Below are 13,541 nucleotides of genomic sequence, written 5' to 3' on the forward strand. Positions count from 1 at the left end.
AAACTGAGTGCCTAGAAACCTTATGCACTTTTTCTCAAAGTTTTTTTTTTTATTTTTTTTTTATTTTTTTCCCTGCAGTCAGATTTTATTATGTGTGACTGTTCTGTATTTTCCTGTTAAGTGCCCCAATACTTGTGACGGGACGTACATAAATTGTTAACTGTATTGTAAAGTGTGTTTTGGATCATTCCTGTAGAATATTGTATTATTTTTAATAAGGGCTTAAATAAAACACTTTCCATCTGTCAGAGTCAACAGCCAAGTTTTTCAAGAGTGACTAACTAGGGTGCCTCAGTTATTTGGTTCATGGCCTGAGAGGCCTTAAAAAGGACCTGATTTTGGAAAGTGCTGCTTCCCCACCCAAGCATCTTGTTTTAAGTCATCTCAAGTAGAGCATCCCACATGAAGGCATGTAATATTGTTAGATGTCATGAAGTAGGTTAGCCTAGATTTTAAGAAATGGTTAAGTGAGCCTCACAACATCCCTGCAAGCTGTTAGCACCATTTTACAGACAATGTGGAACACAGAGGTTAAGTAAGCTGATCCAAGATCATGCAGGAAGTCTATGGCTGAGCTGGGAATATATCCAAGATCTCCTTAATGACTAGCCTAGTCTTTCTCCATGTGCGAGAAATATTCTGTCTTCAGCTCTGTTGCTTTCTCAACATAAAACTGAGGAAAGTGTTCAGAAAAAAACAAGACTCAGAGTTGATTTAAAAAAAAAATTCTTAATACATACTGATGTGTGCAGTAAACTGCGTAAAGGGTGTTCTAAGATAATTATCTCCCCTGCTGGGTAGATGAAGAATTTCAAGAGTCTCTCTCACACAACACACACACACACTGTAGTTGCAAGGTATAATAAATATGTGTGGGGGTTTTTAAGTGCTTTAGTGGGCTAAGAAATTCTTCCATTCCTCGAGAAAATTCATGATGTGTATTTGCCTCCATTGGCCATGTATTTAGCTGCCAAAGATAGCAGGAGCGATGCTTCATCCTGAATTACCCATGTTACTTATTAAGAGGGTGGCGGGAACTGAAATGCCCACTATTGCTCACATTTATAAGTCCAACCAATGAAAATATTTACTTGCATGTAAAAAAATGAAATGCACAACTGAAACACCAAAGCCTTCACATTTCACTCTCTGGTTTCAGTGAGATGGACTCTATAAAGTCCTAAAATTACATTAATGCAAATGATCGGCAAGATGTCAAGATTATTGCTGGTTTTGGACTTGTCAGAATCTCAGCTGTTCACAGAATTTAATTTGCATAAATTTTATTATTCAGTTTTATACTTCAAAATTTTCAAACTGCTCTTATCCAAAACTAGTTTGCTTTTCAAGACACTAATTTTAAAATATAGCTTTAAAACTGAGAGCACGTGAAGACAAACCATAGGCTGTCCTTTTTCCTTAAAATTTTTTTTTAATTATTTTTATTATTAAAATGATTGGTCACTTTTTCCTCCCCCTCTTTGAACTACCAATGCAGGTATCTCTCTTTCTTTTGGCTGCATATAGTCTCTTATCATTGTAGCATTTGAGTCTGCATGCTACTCTGGATTTTTTTTCTCAAAAGATTTATATGGTAAAGAATTATAACTCCACCTTACAGATGAGCATTTGTCCCCCAGTCGTGCTGGAAAACATTGGAAGACTTAGGCATTGAACCCAGTCTGTTCATTGCCTTAACCATAATAAAACTGTATTTCCTCCTTCTGTTATAATTGCTGTAAGTTACAGGATGTTACTCTCATCTTAAATGGCATATAGTCTTGCCAGTTTCCAACTTCAAATCTCTCGAGCTGCTCTTTATTTCTTGTCCTTCCCAAGATGAAAATCAGTTTTAAGATGGTAGAAAAATTTTGGAACCTTAATATTTGGAAGTGCTTGTTGCCACTATTCCATCAGGCAGAGGGATTTACTGACCTTGAAGACGTTGATTTGTAGATGAACTGGGACTGCCGTAAAAGATCAGACCTTTAATTAACCTTGATTTTACAAAGCATAGAATTTGAGTTGTTTGCAACATGGCTAAAAATACCCTCCTCCCCCAAAAGAGTGTGTGCAAATACCTTTGCTCCATTCTTCACTTATTGCTCCTCCTCTCAGGAATATTCAGGGTAGGCTCCACAGCCTGCAAAGATCTAGCTAGCAAGTATAGTCTTGTCAATGCTGTGCTCTGCCTAGGCTAGTTAGCCTTGCCAGCAGTTGTCATACTAACATGGTTATACTGGTTTTGGGGTTTGAGCCAGTATCTCTTTATATCACTCAGCTCTGCTGTGTGATATATCTATATTTGAATGATGTGGGCTGGTCGCCCTGGGTTCATCTAGTTGATATTTTGTTATCTGCTGCATGTGACATAAGACGTGACGTAAGTCAGAAATTAGAAAGAAGGTGTATGTTGCTAACAGCACAAGCAACCACCAGTCAGGTTAGATGATCATAATAGTTCTTTCTAGTTTTAAAATCAGAATTGTAATCCAGGATTCTGGCTAACAGAGCAGGTCCTGTTAACTTGCAGAAGAGGCGTCTGTTTTTTTGTTTGTGATGCAAATCTGTAATGCTATAGCATTGAACTGCCTCAGCTTTGGGTCATGTCAGCATGGCAGTGGCTTTCTGTAATAAGGACTCCATTGAGGTGAGCAGGAGAGCCAGTTTAACCTGTATTATTTTGCTATGTTTCATCTTTTTCTTCATTTGGGGTTGATTTGGTTCCAAACCTAATGTACTGAGCTGTTGCCAGTGCTCATTTTATTAAGTAATGGTCTTAGAAAGTAAAACCTGAGTCTTTATTGTGGCCTCTCCTACCTGTTTTAATACCGGTGAGAATAATCTTATATTTCACCAAAACTACATGTATTTAGTTTCCAGCATCCTGGATAATTGATGGTTCTTATGAAAAGACTTGAACAATTGCTTGCTATAGAAAAACAGCTCTAAAGAACTTCTCTGTAAAATTAAAGGTGAAGGCGTTAAACCCAGACAATAAAACGTAGATCAAAGTAGCCACCAGAAGGGGCCATAAGAAGTGCAGATTGTACTTTAAACTTCACCTTGTTGTGCAAGGTGCTACCTCTCTCTTTCTCTAATTGAATTTCAGGAAAAGCAAAGCTATTCTTTCCTGATGTAATTCTATAGGAGGCCCTGGCTCGATCAGCAGGAATAGCACCTGCTGTGCTTGCTTGCTTTAAGTTTGAACGACAGACCTCAGTTGTCTGATAACAGTTGGTTAATCCATAACCCAGGCATGTGGGCCCAGTAACACCTGCCATCCAGGTGAGTGTTTTTTAACCTCATTAATATCCAAATGTAATGCAGCTTTTTTCTATTACAAACACCCGCCCACACCCAGTGGTGATCATCATAAGCAGGAGAATTTAATAAAATGAGATCATAAATGTCTAATGTACTTTTTGTTGGGCAATAAAATTGCCCACATGGTGTAATTGAGGTTTGAAGTTAACTTGTTTGCTGGGGCCTCTCTAGGGTAGATTACATAGGCCAATAGAGAACATTAAAAAAAAGTCATGCTTTTCCATTTCTCTGTTTTTTCTCTCCTTTTGTCCACTAGCTTGTCCTCCTTAACTTCATCTTGGGTTGCTGCCCACTGTAATATCTACTGCTATCAAGCCCAGCACTGTTAAATTAGGCACACATTTGAAACATCTGCATGTTTGAGACCCTCCACAGTGCCTGTTAAACCTTTGTGTCTGACATTTTCCAAAATCCTTACTTCTCTTCTAGTCTCCTGAGCAATCTTTATATAGTCCTCCTGGGGTCTGTAAAGCAGACTTCTGTACTTCCTAATTGTGCAGATAATGGAAAGTGAAGTGTAGGTTGAGAGTTTGAATCCAGGATCAAGTTTTCAAATGTTTTGAGTATGTTTTGCTTTGGCTTATGTCATAGATAGGGGGCTGCTGTGAAATTCTGACTTCTTCAAAGCTTTGGTGGTCATCCGATTTTATAGTTTTGTTCAGTTACATCCCTGCATGTTGTGCATGTGATATCTGCTTTATGTACTAAATCGTGTGACAAATTCTCCCCTGGAACTCATGAAAAGGTGGCTAAGGAAATTCCTAATCAACCCACCATTGGGGAAGCAGGTCCCAGCTGAATTGCAGCTATATAAGAAGGGTTGCCTTGACAAGGAAAAGGTTAAGAACCACTGCAATGTGGTTCTGAAAAAATCCCTTGTGGCCGCAAGAGTTCTTGTGATTTTTAAAAGTAATTTTTGCATGCTTTATTCCCAGATATGTGCCATTATTATCAGCTCAGTTTTGAGTGCCTGCCATAATGTTAATGTGCAAATACAGTTATCAAAATCCTGCCCATTTTACGGAAGAAATTATTGATATAATGCTTGTATGGATATCCCCTATCACCTAGTCCATAACAATTATTTCCTGCCTTTATAGCTGCAGCAGGTGTCTCCCTCATCAGTTTTAGGTTGGCTTCTCAGTGAGTGCCATTACGTAAGTGCGATAAAAGGTATGATGGTATCCCATAAGGATAAGAGTGTATGTTGGCAACAAAAATAAATAATTTGCTCCAGCAACAGCACCCTTCTTATGTGTCCCTAATCTCTCTCTTCTAATTTCCTTATTTATCTTCCATTACCTTTTCTTTTATGAGGTCATCTGACTGTAAGAAGCATGCAGTTGTAACTTTTGATAAACTTAGATGCAAACAAACCAAATTACAAGAATTTGTGCATCCATGCATTTCACCTCAACTAATCTGAAGTCGTATAAATGTTTACAGTGAGCAATCATCATGCATTCTTAGGTTTCTTGTTTCCATTTTCCAGTATGAAACTGAAGTTTGGAAACAAGTGAAATGTAATCATTGCATATATAAGAGGCTTTAAAATATTAACTACTACAGGAGCCATTCAGGGCTAGTACTGTAGTAGCTTTGTTAACCTTGCATTCAGTCAGTATGCGTACTATTTGTGTACAACACCTCAAATATAAAGATCCTGGAAATAAATGTTAAGTCAGAAAATAAATGGGAGCTATTGTGGTGGGTATACTTCTAACATATTTGAAACTCTCTGGGGAAGAAGAGTCTAAATAGACAAAAGTGGGAGTAGAGAAATGATTACAGGTTGGGAGCCAAGGCATAGAGAAATCAATTGGTTTATCATAGGTCACATATGACTGTGCTGGGTATCTTCTCAGTTCCAGTTCAGTGTCTTTGCCAAAAGACTAATCAAAAAGAGTTTTGTAATTTTAAGGTAGAGCATACCTTAATTTTCTGGCACTTCTATGCTGGTTGAATATATTGTTGATATTTCTCATCCTCTTCTCTCCCAGATTCTCTTATTTCCAACATGACTGAATGCCTGACCATAGAGAGATGGATGTTGTACCCTTTGGGATCTATTGGTGCTGCTGGTGGGATAGGGTGGGTTTATTGAGTCATGCTCAATTTCAGGCCAACATCTTTTGGGGGAAGTTGTGGAAAGGCCCTTGAGATCTAGGAGGATCAGGTATTTTAATCAGCTGCCTGTTATTCCCTGTTTCAGTCACTAGAGGATGCAGTGTTGTAGGTAGAGAGGTTGTAAGTAGTTGCTGTGGGCAGACTGGAGTATGCGCACGTGCTCTCTGAATGCTGTAAGGCTCAGAAGCAGGTGCAGAATAGTGAAGGTTTTTGTTCGCACACCTCATAAGCTCTACAGTAATGACCTCAGCCTTTCCTCTACTCTCTTATAGGATGGGTCTTTGCAAAGATAAGAGCCACAGAGATCCTCCTACCTTGGAAATGGACACCTATGGAGCCTGTATAGCAGGAAACTGGGTGGAGTGTGGATCTATGGGCAGGGAGCCAGGAGATTTCTCATTACACTGGGGGTGGGGAACAGATCTACAGGTGGAAAGAACTGGATTTGACATGTACATTTTCTTTGTGAGCGTCACAGTATAATTGTCACATGCTCATTGAAAATGAACCCACATGACTTTTAGGTCAATTTTTTTATTTTTCTTGGGAAGTGGGAGGGGGCAGGGAATGGGAAAGTGACATGATTTTTCAACTTTTTGGGGTTAATCTAACTTCTTCGACTGTGGTGGTCAGCAGACAAAGTTCTTTCTGAAAACAATAATAATGATATGTCTGCCTAACGATTATTTAAGCATGATTAGACTATATTTAAAGTTAAGGGCTTGAATACTTGAAAGTAATCAAACATCTTGTGTAACTCGGACTTTTTTTGGATGCTTAGACATCCTGTTAAACATTCATGTTCTGAAAATCAGACCCCTTTTTAAGTGTTTCTTGTAAAGCATTAAATTGTAGATGGTTTTTTCTAACAATTCAATGTATAATCTTGTCCTTTTAAGTGTTTATCTCCTTAAATTAGTGGAATTGTAGACATGTTCTATACAAACATACCAGAACATCTGCAGCAAGTAAAAACCGTTTAGATCTTAACAATTTGTTGGGCTTTTTTTGTATGTGCACATATATGCAGTAAGATTTACATTTCTTTGCCAGGATTCCTTCAGAATATGGTTTTCATCAGCATTCTAATCTTCTATATGTTTTTTATCATAATTTAGCACTCTGGTTTTGTTTATTTCATAAAATCTTTTGAAGATTGCCTTTAAAATGATTGGAGGTAGGTTAATCCTGAGATGCAAGCAGGGGTGGTATCCTTTTGTCACTCAAATCTGATGGGATACCACTTGTATTTATATAACATTTGCCAACTTAATTTAGATGTCGTAATAAGGACTCAAACAAGTTGCTCTTTGTAAAGAAACCAAAGACAGAAACTGAACAGTGTCTAAGTGAAAACAGCAAGGGAATCAGCTTGTCTGGCATTGACATAATACTGTGAAATCAATGCTTTGATCAAGTATAAAGCATAACAGCTGTGTGAAAGGTTTGCTGTGGTTAGCTGGCATTATCTCTTGTGTAAAGGAAAGTACATCATAAACCAGTAAAAATTAACTGCCAGAGTACAATGATGTTTTTGTGACTGGGAATTCAGATAAAGTTTTGCTTCTGTTGGCAGAATGATAAAAAGAACAGAGAATATTTGCATATAGGTGAGGAGAGGCTGCAGTGTTCTATGAAGTCTAGTCACTGCAGGTATATAAAGTGCCTCCAGCTGTGAGTACCATCTTTTAATTAACTTGAGATTTCTACCTGATCAGTTCTGGAACTGGGAGAGGTAATGCCAAGAGAATCATAATACCAGAAGAAGTCATTGGATGGCAGCAAAGCATTTATCAGTTGTCACTGTGGGTAACAAACTCCTATGAGGTTCAGCCGGAAGGAGTGTAGCTGTACATATTTATCAGACACAGTCAGAAGTGCAGCTCCATGCTGTAACTTGGAACTCTTTTCAGGAAGTGTTCTGAATTACAAAGATCCCCCAGACCAAACAGAAGTTCACTGTTCCAGGGGGAAGGGGAATCTAGCTACTGGCTGCAAGCCTGCAGCTTGTTTCCCCTAGAAATGGCCCCTCCTCCCTCCCAACCTGTCCCTGTTTTCAAAATGGGAGGGGAGAAAGGGAGCAGATGGAGCTCATTCTAGGGGTTCCCAGCTAGTGCCAAAGGGTGGGTTGGGTGAGTTGGAACTCCCCCACCCCAGACTCAACTCCCTTCACTTTTTCCCCCTCTCCCATTCTGACAACCACGAATGACTTGTGTCCCCGGCTGCTGGTGGGGCACGGCAGCGGTGGGAGCGATGGTGGCGGTGGGAGCAGCAGGAGCCCAGCGGCGGTAAGTGGGGAGCTCCCGCAGACACCACTGGCACTGTTGGCAGCAGGTGGGGGTGGGGGTGAGCACAGACCAAGGGTCGGCAATCACCAGAGGTGGTGGCGGCTAGCGGGGTGGCAAGCAGTGACCTTCCGCAGGCGTTGCTGACAATGTCTGTGGTGCCTCTTTGTAGGGGGTGTGGGTGCACCCGCATGCACTCCCTATGTGTCGTCCTGCTGAAAACAGCTCGGGCTGGCAGATGCAAGTTACAGAAGATGCTGTGTTTTGAAATGTCTTCATCTGAACCCTCATACAATGAGATTTTTGCCCAATTGGCCATTTTTGAAGTAGTCTGCAGCCATACACTTGTGTTTGGTCATGCCTATAGATCGCTTTCTATGGCCAGATTGGGCACAGAAGCCTACCAGCGTAAACAGTATCTAGCTGCTGGTTGGCATTGCTCTGCCTGACGTTAGAAAAGTAGTGGCCAGCAGGATAGAGCTATTGAGACAAACTGAAGATGTAAGACAACCACTGTATGACCATCCTACAGCAAACATCTGAAGTCAGGTAGGAGATTCCTCACCAGCACCCAACCTCTTGATGCCACACCCAAGGACACATGACTAAGTTGTGGAATGAGAAGCTGAAGAAAATACCTGAGAGTGGAAAAATAGACTTTCTAGCAGCGAAGTCCTTACTACCAGGGCCTGACAAACCATGGCAAAGGTGGCAATGTCTCAACTGCCTATGTACTGGAGTTGGATGCTCCACGGAGCTAATGAAGAAGTGGGGCTATACCATTGGTTCAACCACCTGTGACTGAGGCGCATAGCCTCAGACTATACAACACCTGCTGTAGTGCCTGCTGCCTGAAGGCACATGTGCAATGAAAGACCTCACAAAGTATAGTAAATGAGCATAGGCATGTGTAAGAAAATGGTCAAATGTGGTGTAGAGACACAAGACAAGGACAATGACAACTCTAGAAATAGAGATGTCAGCATGGCCTATTTGCTGAGAGAGGCTTCTTTGGGAGTAAGACCCTCCTCTCCAGGGACACCTATGTGAGACCCTTACTGCAAAGTTGCCTAATTAGCTCCATAGGAAAGCATCACTGTCTACACGTGCGGTGCTGTTAGGCCAGAGTAAACTAATTATAAAACTATAGGTTAGTACTGCCTGAAACAAGTATTATCCTATGGTGGTGTCATTTACTTTGCTATGAATACACATGTAAACGGTGATGGCCTGGCTGGGGCATGAGGGTGCTACAGTGTGAGGCTGCCTGCCAGGTAGTCCCATGCTGAAACACCCTCGTGTCCCAGCCAGTTCCTCTGCAGCACACTTAGTCTGGGTGGAGCAGCTCTGGACTGGTGGCTGATGCCCAGCGCCCCCTGCCAAATGGGGCTGTGCCGCCCTGTCTTAATGTGCTGTGGTCCTGGGTGCACACTTAAATGCCGCATCTGGGAACAGTAAACTCTGGTGAGCATTGCGCCAGAGTTTATTCAGCTGCATTAATTGTATTGTGTAGATGCGCTTTCTGTTTCTTTAAAAAACTATAATAGGAAGTACACGTGCAAAGTGTCTCTGTCCAACCTCCTTAGAGTTTTTGTCTAGGGACACAGTGGTAACCAGGTAGCATGGCCATTAGAATGTCCCTTCCGAGCAATAGCCCTTCATGTGGATGCTGTATCCTGGAAGTCAGTTTTATTCTGAAATAAGTACTCTGCTCATAGAGTGGTGCCATTACTCTAAAATAAATGTCACTTCTAGTCCAGGATGTCTGCATTAAGGAGCTTTTACAGAATAGTTAACTACGCAGGTCTGTATTACCTATAAGGGCCTAATTTCTTGGACTTGAATAGTAATTTTGATATCTCAATTTTTGGATGACTTGCTGGAACTCATTAAAGAGGCCTGCTTTTCATAGGAAAATGCTTATCATTTTCCGAAAAATCTGGCTCAAGGTCAGCAGATTTTGGAAAATTTAGACCAAAGTAGGTAAGAGACTGAAAAGCTTTATTAACTTACATAAAGCTCTCCCCACAGTTGACGCAAAATTTTCACTAACTTCTGAGCTAGCTTGCCTGTGCACCCAATGCTGTTTGTGGCCTTGTTGGTAGTGTAGGTTTAAAGGGTCCCTTCATTGAAGGGAGACAAGTGAGGCGGGTTTTTTAATGTGATTTACAATTGGCATTGTCTGGTTTCAGTTCCTAGCATCTGCTAATATTTTTAATTTGGATCTAAAGAACTAAACTAAGAAACTAAGGGTGTTTATATATGTTTTTCAGGGGTGGTGGTGGTGGGACTTTAATTAGAGGAGCTCTGAAAGCATCATGTGCATCAGCATCCCCATGCTGAAAAATGGCGACGGGGTACTTTAACTGAAACTCATCAAACAAACTTTAGTTATAGTGCTCCTGTTGCCATTTTTCAGTGTGGGGAGACTGGCACATGTGACACTGGAGTCTGCTGGAGCATAATAATTACCATGCTCCAGCAGATTTGATTAATCGAGTCTGCTCTGACATGCCGTAATATAGTGTGTCGGGGCAGCCTTGCTGCCCGTGTATAAGGGCCCTAAAGTTTCTCTTTTGTTTTACAGAGCTGAACTTTTTGAGAAGCAAGGAAGTTTGTCGTGTTGCTTCCTGCTAGAAGTAGAAAGATAACCATACATTGTATTATGTGGTTTAAAATTCAGGTTTACCTTATTGGGGTCCTACGTCAGTGCTTAAGGGACCTTGTCATGTGAATCCTTTGTCTTGTAGTTGGAAGTTAGCAGACTAAACTGAAATGTTCTACATTGAATGTTCATTTTTTTTAAAAAACAGAAAATTCAAGTTCACTTTTTGTTACATGAGGTGTAGGAGGGGGAACCAAGTAAGAGCCTATTTTTGTGTGTCCTTGTTTAATCTTTCCATTTATATCAGTGCACACAGTTGCTGTACCCTTCATTCATCTAGCTCAAACAAAGGAAATGTATTACAAAGTTAAGGGGAACACATATATAGCTCTACAGTGCATGAAAAACAGACATGTGGTTCCTTCTCATTCCATCACAAAACTGTGACTGCCTACCAGCCTGCTTTTACTAAACTTCTTGTGAGCTACTATACTTTTAAGTAAATATCTCAATTTATTACTGTCCAACCTGCCATCTATCCTCAGTTTTCACTCTGTGGAAATGTTATCAGCTGAATACTTTATATGCACCACCACTGCAGGTGTTGAAGCTGCTTTATTAATGGTTGGAAACTCAGTGACTGAACTGAATTAATTGAACTTCTTTCTGTGCTGTCTGGCTGGGCCATAAAAGCTCAAGTGATGCAGTTGACTATTGCATTCTAACTTTTGCTGTGGTTGGGAGGTCCAGCTTAATATTCACACATTAGAAAAGTAGTATTGTCTGAGAATCCTTTACAAAAGAATGTCTGTAACACGATTTAATTACACTAACTTTATATTTTAGTTTTGGAAATCATTCTCTACTACTATATATTTAAGCAGCAGTTCACAAACAAAACAGTTTGATGTCCTCTGCCCTGAAGAGCTTACAAACTGTCAGACAAGATGAGACGCAGAAGAAAAATTCAAGTGAGGGAGGGTGTGGTGATGTTATTTATTAGATGTTTGGGATGAGTGCATGCAAGTATACACTCATCCTGTATAAATGATGTAACTGAGACAATCATTCAACCGAACTCTACAAACAATACCAAGCTCTCTGTATCCCACAAATTCTCAGAACCCCACCCAACAACCTAACCTTTCTTTCCAGTCGAAGAGCAAACTTGTAACAAATAGATCTTGCACAGTGACCTGAAGGTCAAGTAATGGAAGGTCAAGTAACTGGAAAAACTAGGCAGGGAACAAATTTGACACCTTCAGAGCTCCCACCAATTATACCCTCCCCTGTTCTTTTGTGATTTAAGGTAGGGTGTGTGTGTTTGTGTGTGTGTGGAGGAGTAGCAGGGTATTATTTTAAATGTTTCAGATGATCTCACATGCCATTATAATATTTAGGGAGATATGATCTCTAAGGTATAAAATCAGAAAAATAGGGCTGGGAGGAACCTCAGGTCATCTAGTTCAACCCCTGATCAAGATATGGTCATCCCTGACTATAACATTCCAAACCATTGGTTGTCCAACATGATCTTAAATACTTCCATGAACAGAAATTACACAACCCTTTAGGTATCTTGTTCCATTGCAAATGCCATCATGACCACCTTGAAGAGTATTAAGCTACTTGAGGCCTAAGCCAGTGCAGGTCATGGAGAAATAGCATAATATATCTTCACATGAGAGTTGTGGGCTTATTGCATTGCATAGAGGGAATGTAGGAGATGAAGCAGTGCTTGGTGGAAGTTCCAGTGAAGAGGGTGCATGATAAATGACACAAAACACAAAGCGGAAAAGACACACAAAACAAAATTAAAGCAGCAGCAAGTTTTCATGTAACTTGCCTTGGATCAGAGGTATCAAACTCATTTAGCCTTGTGTGCTAGACAAATGTTGTGGGATCAGTCCATGGGTTGGTTGAATTGCATGGGTCTAGCTCTATGGGCTGGATAAATGGTATGGGCCTGGCTCTGTAGGACAGATTGGGCCTACAGACCTCTTTCTTGTTCTCCACATACTGGATCTTGCTGTGCAGCATCCACTCTGGCTGGTCAAGGACTGTGCTGCGCGTGAGGTTGTGCAGGACCCATCTGGGATGGATGCAACAATTGGCACCCACTGGTCAGTTAGGGACCTGGCAAGAAAAAGCCCAGCATCCTGGGTACCTGGCTACTCCCATGAGAACAAGCTGCAGTGCTGGATTTCCTCCCAGAGCACCTCTGCTTTTGCTCGGGTGTTTAGCAGCCAAGCGGGGAGAGTCATTACTGCTGGAGCCCTAGCAGTACCATGGCTTGTTCCTATTGTGATAGGCAAGTACCCACGTGAGAGTGGTGGTCCTGGAGCCCCAACAGCTCTGCAAGAAGCAGCCCAGTATCACAGGTGTTTTCCTACCACTGCAGGAACAAGCCGTAGTGCTGGACTTGTTCCCACTGTGGTGCTGGGGCTCCAGCACTGCAGTTATCACACAGATGTTTGGCTGCCACAGTGGCAAGGTCCCCCATTGCAGCTGGGATTGGGGGAAAGTCTGCTGGCCAGAAGACTGACCCAGCTTTGTGGGCTGGGTCTGGTCCCCCTCTTCCTTTTGTGGTATCTGTGTAGAAATGTTATGTTAGGATTTTTTTTTTTTGGTTACCTTAGGTACAGTGATTTGACTACATCAAACTGAAGTGGCTTCCTGAGGTCACTTTAGACCTTTAGATGACCTCCTGAGGTCCCTTCCAACTCTAATTTTCTATGTCTCTAAATGCATCCACACCACTAATATGCTGGCTAAGATACCTTGTGTCTTCAATTGTTGTGTCCCCATGGCTCTGCACTGATTTGAACTAATTGCTTAGTATTCTGGGCAGATGTCCCATTGTGCAGTGTTTTATTGCTTGGCTCTCCATACTGTCTGATTTTTCTTGTGGAGCATGGTGTGATGCCTTTCAGAGACTACACTAAATGTTAAATATTGCCAGTGCCATTTTCAAACTGCCATTAGCCCGTATTCTTGACAATCATTTGTAGGAAGAAGATGATGCACATTCATTTGGAATTGTGTGGAGGGATGGATTTCACTCTGCAGTTTCCCAGGTATCTCGATGGTGTGTTGGTGGAAGAGGAGGTACTTCTGTAGAGCACTTAATCTAGGGATGTTTTACTGTGTTCTTCTGTGTTTTTTCAATTAGGAATGATTTGTGGGATAGGGCAGTG

This window comes from Crocodylus siamensis, chromosome 2 (assembly GCF_052110815.1).
Source record: "Crocodylus siamensis isolate JL-2025a chromosome 2, ASM5211081v1, whole genome shotgun sequence".
In the NCBI taxonomy this organism is placed as follows: Eukaryota; Metazoa; Chordata; order Crocodylia; family Crocodylidae; genus Crocodylus; species Crocodylus siamensis.